The sequence below is a fragment of the Silene latifolia genome, chromosome Y (genome assembly GCF_048544455.1).
Source record: "Silene latifolia isolate original U9 population chromosome Y, ASM4854445v1, whole genome shotgun sequence".
Classification (NCBI taxonomy): Eukaryota; Viridiplantae; Streptophyta; class Magnoliopsida; order Caryophyllales; family Caryophyllaceae; genus Silene; species Silene latifolia.
The window spans coordinates 207696603-207705691 of record NC_133538.1 but is presented as its reverse complement, the minus strand read 5'-3'; the positions used below and the strand labels follow the sequence as shown (position 1 = coordinate 207705691).

The following is a 9089-nucleotide window of genomic DNA, read 5'->3' as shown; positions in this document are numbered from 1 at the left end:
CTTTACTACATTCATTTGTTAGCCAAATCTAGGGTATTTTTGTTAGGTGTGCGATAGCCTATCAAATTTTGGCGCCGTTGCCGGGGAGCACGGTTTTGTTGCATTTGGATTTGTTGATTTCTATCTTGTTTTCTTTTGTCTTGACGAACACTTGTTCCTTGAGACCGTTACTTATAAGTTTCTTGTAGTTGTCTTATGCTCACATCCTCTTGCATCGAAGATGACAGGGCTGTCGTATACTTATCAAAAATAACTAACTAAACTAACTATATAGCTAGGGAAGTCAGGTCGATCTCCTCAGGGAGGCAAGATATCTGTAAAGAGTCCGTCTATTTGGTCACAAATGAAGGGTTTGTAAATTGGTTTTCTAAACTAAAGGTGTAAAAGAAAGAAAAGCAAGGAAAGAGCAGTAAGGACAGAAAATGAGAATAAAGTGATCAATAAAGAAGGGACATGTCAGGATTTCGGTTCACTACGGTAGTCTAGTGACTCAACTGCAAATAGTCTAGATAACTTACATGTGAGATGGATATGGAAAGGTCCTTCCGGTCCACTATCTATCCTAAATTTCTACTAACTTAACTTCCATCCTCGTCAGGGTAGTCTACTGTTCATAGCAGGTCTATTTAGTCCAATATTTCGATCCAGGATTAAATTTAACCAAATTAAAAGGTGACTCAGAAGCGTGCACTCAACTAAGTCGGTAAATACAGTTATATTGCTATGGGGACAGAATCTCACAAATGATTCATCTAACCTACTCACTACATCGTCACATTTCTACCGTAGATCCCCTCATCCCAACATGAAATGATTTAGCGACTCATGTTATTAATATTATCAAAACTAAATACAATGAAATAACTAAAATTAAACATAGTGAAATAACAATGAAAATGCATAAATAAATATTAGGGCAGAAATTAAGAAAGAATAAAACAAGTAATTAAAGTAGATAAATGAAGAATTAAGATTAAAAGAGAGTAGAGATTACAATCGCAAGAATCCGGCGTAAAAAACAACTAATTCCGAGCGAGAAAATCCGAAAGCAAAAGTTACAGTAGAGAGGAAAAGCAACGCAGTCTTTTGCAGTGAAAGATGATAGTTGAAAAGATTATTAGATAGAATAGATCCTAATGACCTAGTTAACGAGCGTTTAAATAGAAAAATGCTAAGTACAATAACTAAAAACAAGGTCACGGATTATTAAAGCCCATGAAAGACAAAATCACTCGATCGAGCAGTCTGAAACAGCTCGATCGAGTACTTCTCCAGGAAATCTACTCGAACAAGTTGAAATAGTACTCGAACGAGTAACCTTCAATTCCAGCCTTGTCGATCGAGTAAACAAACAACTCGATCGACCACCCTCAGCCATAGAAACCACTCGATCGACCAATAAAAGAGCTCGATCGAGTGTTCTTCCTCTAAAACAGCTTCAACTCGTAACCGACTGCTTCGTAGACCGTTCCTTCACGCATCCCAATGCAAGATCTCACTCTGAAAATCCCGTCTCCTCAAAATGCATGCAAAGTAGGACGAAAATGGTACGATTCCACTACTTTCATGTTCATTTCGACAAAATGGACAAAACGAACCAAAGTAGCGAATCCGGGGCATAATGCGATATAAACAGTACAAAAGTACCTGGAAATACGTGTTAAAATAGGCTAAAAAGACTATACAAAATGCACGTATCAAATCCCCCCAAACCAAACCTTTACTCGTCCTCGAGTAAACTAAAATGCAACTAATAGAAGGGAAATGAAAACTCAGAGCTAGCTTAACTTGTCTACTTGAACCAATTTAATGCAACAAAAACTAACAGTTACAGTTATGCAGTCAATACGCAAACGAGTTATAAGTTGTTTAGAAATATAGCCGACATATCGACCTTGCAAGACCAACAAAATTGGACTCTCACGTGGTCACTCTTCTCTCATGAAGCAAAGGGTGAATAATAAATGTGAAAGAGAGAAAGAGAAACAGTCACTCACCTAACTGCAACCTACATAGCATGCATGCAACAAAAATAAAAGACAATTCAAGTACTAATGCACACACTCCAACCAAGCAATAATGTCCGTCACAGCCGAGGGCTTACAAATGATATGGGAATAGTGAGGTTCAGGTAAGAAAAGGCAAAACAAGTTATGGTAATGTGGAGGTAAAAGTACCAAGCTAGTTCCTAAACAGAACCATATAAGACCGTCCGAATCTCAACTGACTGAAAAATAAAGTACAAGTGCCCTTCATTCGGCACACAACTCACTAATCACATACACTATCTTCTCAAAAATATGGAATAATAACGGAGGAGTTAGACGGTCACAAACTTCCCTTTTTTAATACCGTCTAAATGAATCAACTAATAAAAATCAAATATTTTTTCAACTCTTTTTTCATTTTCTGACATACGTGAATCATTCATTTTTCTTCCCTTTTTTTCATTTTTCATTCACGTTTTTATTTTCTTTTTTTTTCAATTCTTTTTTTTCGTTTCTCCTTCCTTTATTTACACCAACTCCAAACAAAATGATACGGGGCAAACTGCAGACGGATAATCATACCACAAAAGACATACTAAACTAGCTTGACTAGGCAGGCTCAGTTTGGGATGTAGCTAATGGGTCAAAAAGGCAAGTTTTTGCTTAAGTGGAGCTAAATGAGTGAAAAATATAAGAAAAGGGGAAAATTTGCAAGCACCTCCCTGCATGTGACAACGACCACAAACCCGAATGTGTGCATTTGACAAGAAATCGAATGTCATAAAAGTGCAAAAATGATGAACATGCTATGCAAGGAGTACTACTCTCAATTCCTAATGAATTGGTCATGAATGTCACCAGTTATGGGCTCTAAATCTCAGAAATTGTAAAGTAGGTTGTCGATTTATCAGGTCAAGTCTAAACAGTCAGCTATATTTGAACAAAAACTCATAGACTATGCGTATGACAAATCTAATAACTATCAATAGAAGTGCAAGGCTCAAGTAAAATGACAAGTTATAGTGCAATATCATCACAGAAATCCGCCGTTCCGACTCAACCTATATGCAAAATAAACGTGAATATTTTTTGAATTTATTTGAAATTTTTTTAATTTATTTGGTTTTTTTTTTTTGAATTTTAATGAAATAAATAAATACAAATGCAAGCTGAAAAATAGAAACATGAATGCAAAACAAATGCAAATGCAGACTCAAAAGGATGCAATACCCTCCCCAAACCAAAACGGACAACGCCCTCGTTGTCCTCCAGCATACACCAGCAGATATATACAGGGGAACGGGAATATACAACCAATAAAAAATAAAAACAACAAAATAAAAAGGAGACAAAAGAAATTAAAGAACGAGAATAGACATACAAAAACACGAACTTCCCCAAACCAGCCTGAAAACTGGGGAAGTGAGTAGACCAGCAGCTACTCGTCAGCCTCCTCCGCCACGTTCTCCACCGTCATGGTGTAGTCTTGGTCCACCTCCTGCTCTCTCCTCCTCCTCTGCTCAGCTCGAGCTCTCTCCGCTGCCGCCACCGGGTCCTCGTCCCCCTCCTCCTCACTAGCAGGCTCCGGGTACCCCTCAGCTGGGTACCGGTAAAAGGAAGGGTGCGGCCAACCCTCTGGGATCGGACAGTGTCGCCTCATGTGATACTCGTATAGAGGGAACAAAGTCAAAGCTATGTCCCGCTCCATACGAGCCTGTCTCTCTGCAATCTCAATCAACAAACCGTCACGGCGCCCTTGGTCCATGACCGAGGATGCCTCAAAGGGTGGAGGAGGTACAAAATTAGCCGGTAGGACCGGCTGTGTCTGTGTCTGGTCAACAGGCGCGGGAGTAGGAGTAGGGATCAGGGTAGGTGTGGCCGTGGAAGTCTGGCCACCCGTGGAAGGTGCGGATCCCTCTTCGGTCTCAAGTCTACGCCGCTTCTTAGCGGCGGGTAAGGAAGTAGGTGGGCGGATCGGTAGGTGGTACTCTGGTAAAGGTGGTGGTCGGGCGCCCCGTGCAACAGTAGGCAAAGGGGATAGACGGGGGAGAGTGGTGCAAGGTAGGTCTACGGACAAGGAACCGTCTATCTTCCAAGTCCGGTAGTCAGAAGTCAGCCAGGTCTGAGAGTGCATAGACGCTAGGCTCAGGTACCTATCTCCCTTGATGTACGGTAGGTCACGAGGCAAGTCACGGAGGAGAGAGCGGGCAAGAATGGTGGCTATGCCACCGCAGACGATGGTGCCCGTGATCTTCTCTCCTTGAGCCTGGAAGTACTGGGCGGTCAAATATGCAATGTTGAGGGTAAAGGGACCCTTGCAGTCGATGTTCAGGTAACTGCCTAGAATGGAGAGCTCGTTGTTGTTGATGTTGTTTTGTTCCTTTCGGCCAAAAATAGTGCTCCCCATCAGTCTAAGAAAGTAACGGGCAGGGGGAAGGTGGACCTGAGCGAGCTTTCACTCGGGAAAGGTGGTCTGGGCGAAGGTCCGCCAAAGCTGACGAATGACCTTCCAAGGGGCGACAGTGGCGCCCGTAAAGGAAAGTCCGAGCCTAGTACCAAACTCCTCCAATGTCATCGAAAAAGTCTGGTTGAACAACCGGAAAGACACAGAAAGGCTAGTGGGGGCAGCGTCGTGTACCCCGGGGGAGAAGGTGAAGGAGCTGAAGAACTCGAGACTCAGCTCCCGAAAGGTATGGCCACTCATAGTGATGAGTCCGGCCATCCCCGTGCCCTGTAAAAGCTCACAAATAGGCTCATAGAAACCGAGCCTCTCAAATGACGTACGGCAAAGAAAATGCGTAGGGAGAAACTCGCAGTCAACTAAGTTATAGAATCTAGAACGATGTACACCATTAACAAAAATTACCTGCGGGTACTCAGGGTGGGAGTCGAGGGTGTCGTCCACTCGAATCTTGACCGCGCCAGCAGAGACGCTAGGAGCAGGCGTGGCACGACCATGACCACGACCCCAGCCTCTAGAACCTGAAGCAAAAGACCGTCCACTGACGGTACGAGGTACTAGGGCCGCTCTAAAAGCAGCTGCAGGTGAAAGTGAAGCTGCAGTAGTGGACGCAGCAGAGACCGCCACTGAGGAAGAAAGGCTAGCAGCAGTGCTAGCAGATGTTGCTGAAACGGAGCTAGCAGCAGTGCTAGCAAGTGTAAAACCAGTACAAGCAGCATAAACTAAGAACACATGGGTACTGGTAGGTGCGAAGACGGTAGTAGCAGCAGGGACTACCGTCTTAGACAGAGACAAGGACGGACTGGCAGCGGAACTCGTAGAAGGCATGGAGCTAGAATCCATCCTAGTCAAATAGGGCAGGGGAAACTGATAAGAAAACAGCATGAAAACAGCAGAGAATTTCCCTAAACAGTCGAAATTTTCGACTGGCAGCCCTAATTCCCGAATTTTTCCTCAATAATTCGAATGAAGTAGGTAATCAGCGATAGGGGTAGGGGTGCAGCAAATTAAGCAACAATTGAAGCAAATAAGCAGAAACAAATCCAAACTCAGTCAAAAATTTCGATTAAGATGAACCCTAATCACAAATTTCTCATCAAATTCGAATTAAACATGTGAAAGTCAATGAGATACGGGAATTAATCATCCAGTCAGACAAATTGGGCAAAGAATCACAATTATAGTCGAAAAATTTGACCCAATAAGGAATTTCGAAACCCTAATTAATAATTCACTTCATAAAAAGCAAAATTAATGAAATTAAAATGCAAAGCAGTATTGGAATTACATACTTGATGATGAGAAACCTACAAATTGAGCAATTAATTGACAAAACAAGCAAGAATGGCGATTTTTGATCGAAAAATCGCAAACCCTAACTCCTCTAATTGACCGCGTAAAACAACAAGAATCAAGGGGAAAATAGAGGGCAATGGACGATTAATTAGCAAGGAATAAAATGTAGGTGGCGGATTTGGTATAAGGCCAATAAAAATGGAGATATTGGGGATTTTGGTCGCAAATAAGGAAGGGCAAACTGAAAAATGAAAGAGTAATTAGAATAAAGGAGGAAATAAGGGAGTTAAAGAGACTTCCTGCGTATGAATTGCAAAATCACTCGATCGAGTAGTTTTGAATCGCTCGATCGAGGAGTTCTGGATTCCATCTACACGATCGAGTCGAGAAATCCCATATTTATTTTATGTCGATCGAGTACTATGGAACCATTCGATCGATCAACTTTCACTCGATCGAGTACAAGAAGTACTCGATCGAGCTCTTTTCCTTGTGTAAGCCTTTGAATTTGCGTATAATTCCCCAAACCTGCATAAAAACACTCGCAAAAATATCCCAAAATACCAAATATGAATAGTAACAGTCTATAGTCTTCTAAACTACTCTAAAAATGTCTAAATTCTAATTGTCCTAATTGAATGCAATAAACAAATCCGACGGAAATTAAAAACTGTTTTTACAATTTGCTACACGGGGCATTTCCCCGCTCACTTCTCAAAGCAATTCAGCAGCCCCTCGGAGGGCTCCTGACTGGAGGACGTCACCTCAGGAACATTAACCGTCGTCTTTATTCTCCACGAGCTTGAACTTGAATCATTAGGAGGAGAATAGTTGACGTTCACATACGCGCAAACTTTTCTCGTCCTTACTCATTTCTTACCAGCTTTAGCGTCATCACTCCTACTTTGACTGATATTAATTGCACAATAACCATTAACAGCTCCTGTATTATTTTCATCTGTATCTGCAGCAAGGAAAACAGATGAACTTTCCTCCTTTTTGCTCTCAATCTGAGGCGGAAGGGTCACTATAGCAGCACAATATTCCAAACCTTCATTTGGAGTGTCAATAGGAGGGTCAGTAGAAGAGAGGGCATTGCAAGGCTGAGCTTGCATGGGAGCCTTTCGGGACTTAGACTAATGGAAAATCAATTCCTCTTCCCCAACCTGAAAAGTCAATGTCTTGCCCCCGACGTCTATCACTGCATAGGCATTAAATAAAAATGGTCTCCCTAAAATGATAGGGGTATGTGTATCCTCGGGGATGTCAAGTGCAACAAAATCAACGGGAATAAAGAATCTCCCGATCTTAACAGGTATGTCTTCTATGACACCTAACGGCCGTGATATACTACGATCGGCCATCTGAACAGTCATATTTGTGCAATTAAACTTGGTCAAACCAAGTCTCTTAGCAAGAGACAGCGGTAAGACACTCACGCTAGCGCCAAGATCGCATAACGTGTTATCAATTAAGTGGGTACCAATGTGACACGGAATTGAGAAACTACCCGGGTCTGACTGTTTGGGAGGTAACTTATTCTGAACTAGGGTCATCTCTACCTCGGTCAAAGCTATCGTCTCATGATCGTTAATGTGCCTCTTACGTGATAAAATTTCTTTCATAAATTTAAGGTAAGAGGGTACCTGTGTCAGCAATTCGGCGAACAGAACCGTAACTTGCAAGCTTTTCAGGAGTTCGGCAAATTTACCAAACTATTGATTAGCCTTTGTGTTCTGTAGCCGCCTTGGGAAGGGTACCGTGATGGGTATCTCGAGCCCCTTATTCCTCTCTTCCAACGTGTCAGCTGGATCAAGCTCTAGATCCTTCGATCAAGACTTCTTTCCTCTCGAGCGAGGTCTTTCAGGCGATATTCCACTCGATCGAGCACTAGCAGGCTCTCGATCGAGGTCTTCTATAACAGCATCACTCGATCGAGCAAAAATATCACTCGATCGAGTAGTATCCTCATTAAGATCACTCGATCGAGTTGTTTGTTTCGTTCGATCGAGCTGTTCTTTCTCCTGTTCACTCGATCGAGTAAAAGTTCCACTCGATCGAGTCTTTTCTTCAGCTTTTTTACTCGATCGGCCACCTGAAACCAGTCGATCAAGTATTTTCTTTGTCGTCAGCTCTTTTTCTTCAACAGTATACTGTTCATCAGCAGTAATTACCTTCCTCGGGTCTGATTTCAATAATTCTGGTCCCTCATACGAACGACCGCTTCTCAGATTTATTAAATTTACCGTCTCGTGTGGATTCTTATCCGCTTGTGACGGTAAATAACCCTGCTTCCTCGTAGATTGGTTCGCGGCTAACTGGGCAACTTGAGTTTCAAGTGACTTGATGGATGCATCTTTCTGTTGGTCACTTAGTTGCCATTGCTTTGTCAAAGACTGTAGCATTATGTTCAACTTAGATAACTTGCTCACCCCACCTGAGGATGATGCACCGTAATTAGGTGTAGGAAAGGAAGGAGGCTTCGGAAAGCCTTGTTGAGCCTTATGAGGAGGGACATATGGCTGTTGCTGCGGAGGAGGAGGGGTAGGATTGAGCACATTTTGACTTGTACACCTCAAATTGGGATGGACTGCCCCTTGGTTGTTATAATAGGAACCCCCTCCTTGCCTGTATTGTTGAAAAGCAAAGACCTGTTCCTTCTCTGTAAGAAAGCCAATAGCAGTGTGACCGTCGTTGCTCCCACACCTCTCACATGTGACGGTCTCCTCTTTAGTAAGAAAATGGACCGTCTGAGGCTCTCCAGCAGAATGCAGCTCCAATTTATCAAAACGAGCATTCATGTCTTCCAGCTGAGCCACGACTGCTTTATAAACCGCAAGAACTGTTCGAATACCATCCCTCGGGTTCCCATACTCGGCACAATGGGTCGCCATCTCCTCAATAATCGCCCATCCCATATCATCATCAGTATTCTTTTGAAATCTTCCGTTGGATGAAGCATCAAGTATGGCTCTGTGGTCATCGTACAACCCATTGTAGAACTGATTGGACAAAAACCACGGATCAAAACCATGGTGAGGAAGAGACCTCACCAACCTCTTAAACCGACACCAAGCTTCATAGAACGTTTCATCCGGTGCCTGCTTGAAACTAGTGATCTTGGCCCTCAGCTGATTGGTGCGCTGCGGAGGGAAATATCTCTTATAAAAAGCAAGAGCAAGGGTCTCCCAGTCTGTGATCCCCGCGGCCGTACAGTCCAAGTCAGTTAGCCACTCCTTGGCTGAGTCAGTCAAAGAAAAAAGGAAACAGCACCTCCTTAATCTTGTCTTGAGTTACCCCTTTTGTGGTGGGGATAGTAGAGTAGTAGTCCGTAAAGACCTCCA

The 9089-nt window shown here is 42.9% G+C and overlaps 1 non-coding gene across 1 annotated transcript; it reads left to right on the top strand.

Annotated features, from left to right (window-relative positions):
• Window positions 1-8772: 8772 nt before the first annotated feature.
• LOC141635722 (small nucleolar RNA R71) lies at window positions 8773-8878 on the top strand. Its single transcript, XR_012540387.1, has one exon. It is a non-coding gene; the product is annotated as a small nucleolar RNA R71 (small nucleolar RNA).
• Window positions 8879-9089: the final 211 nt, after the last annotated feature.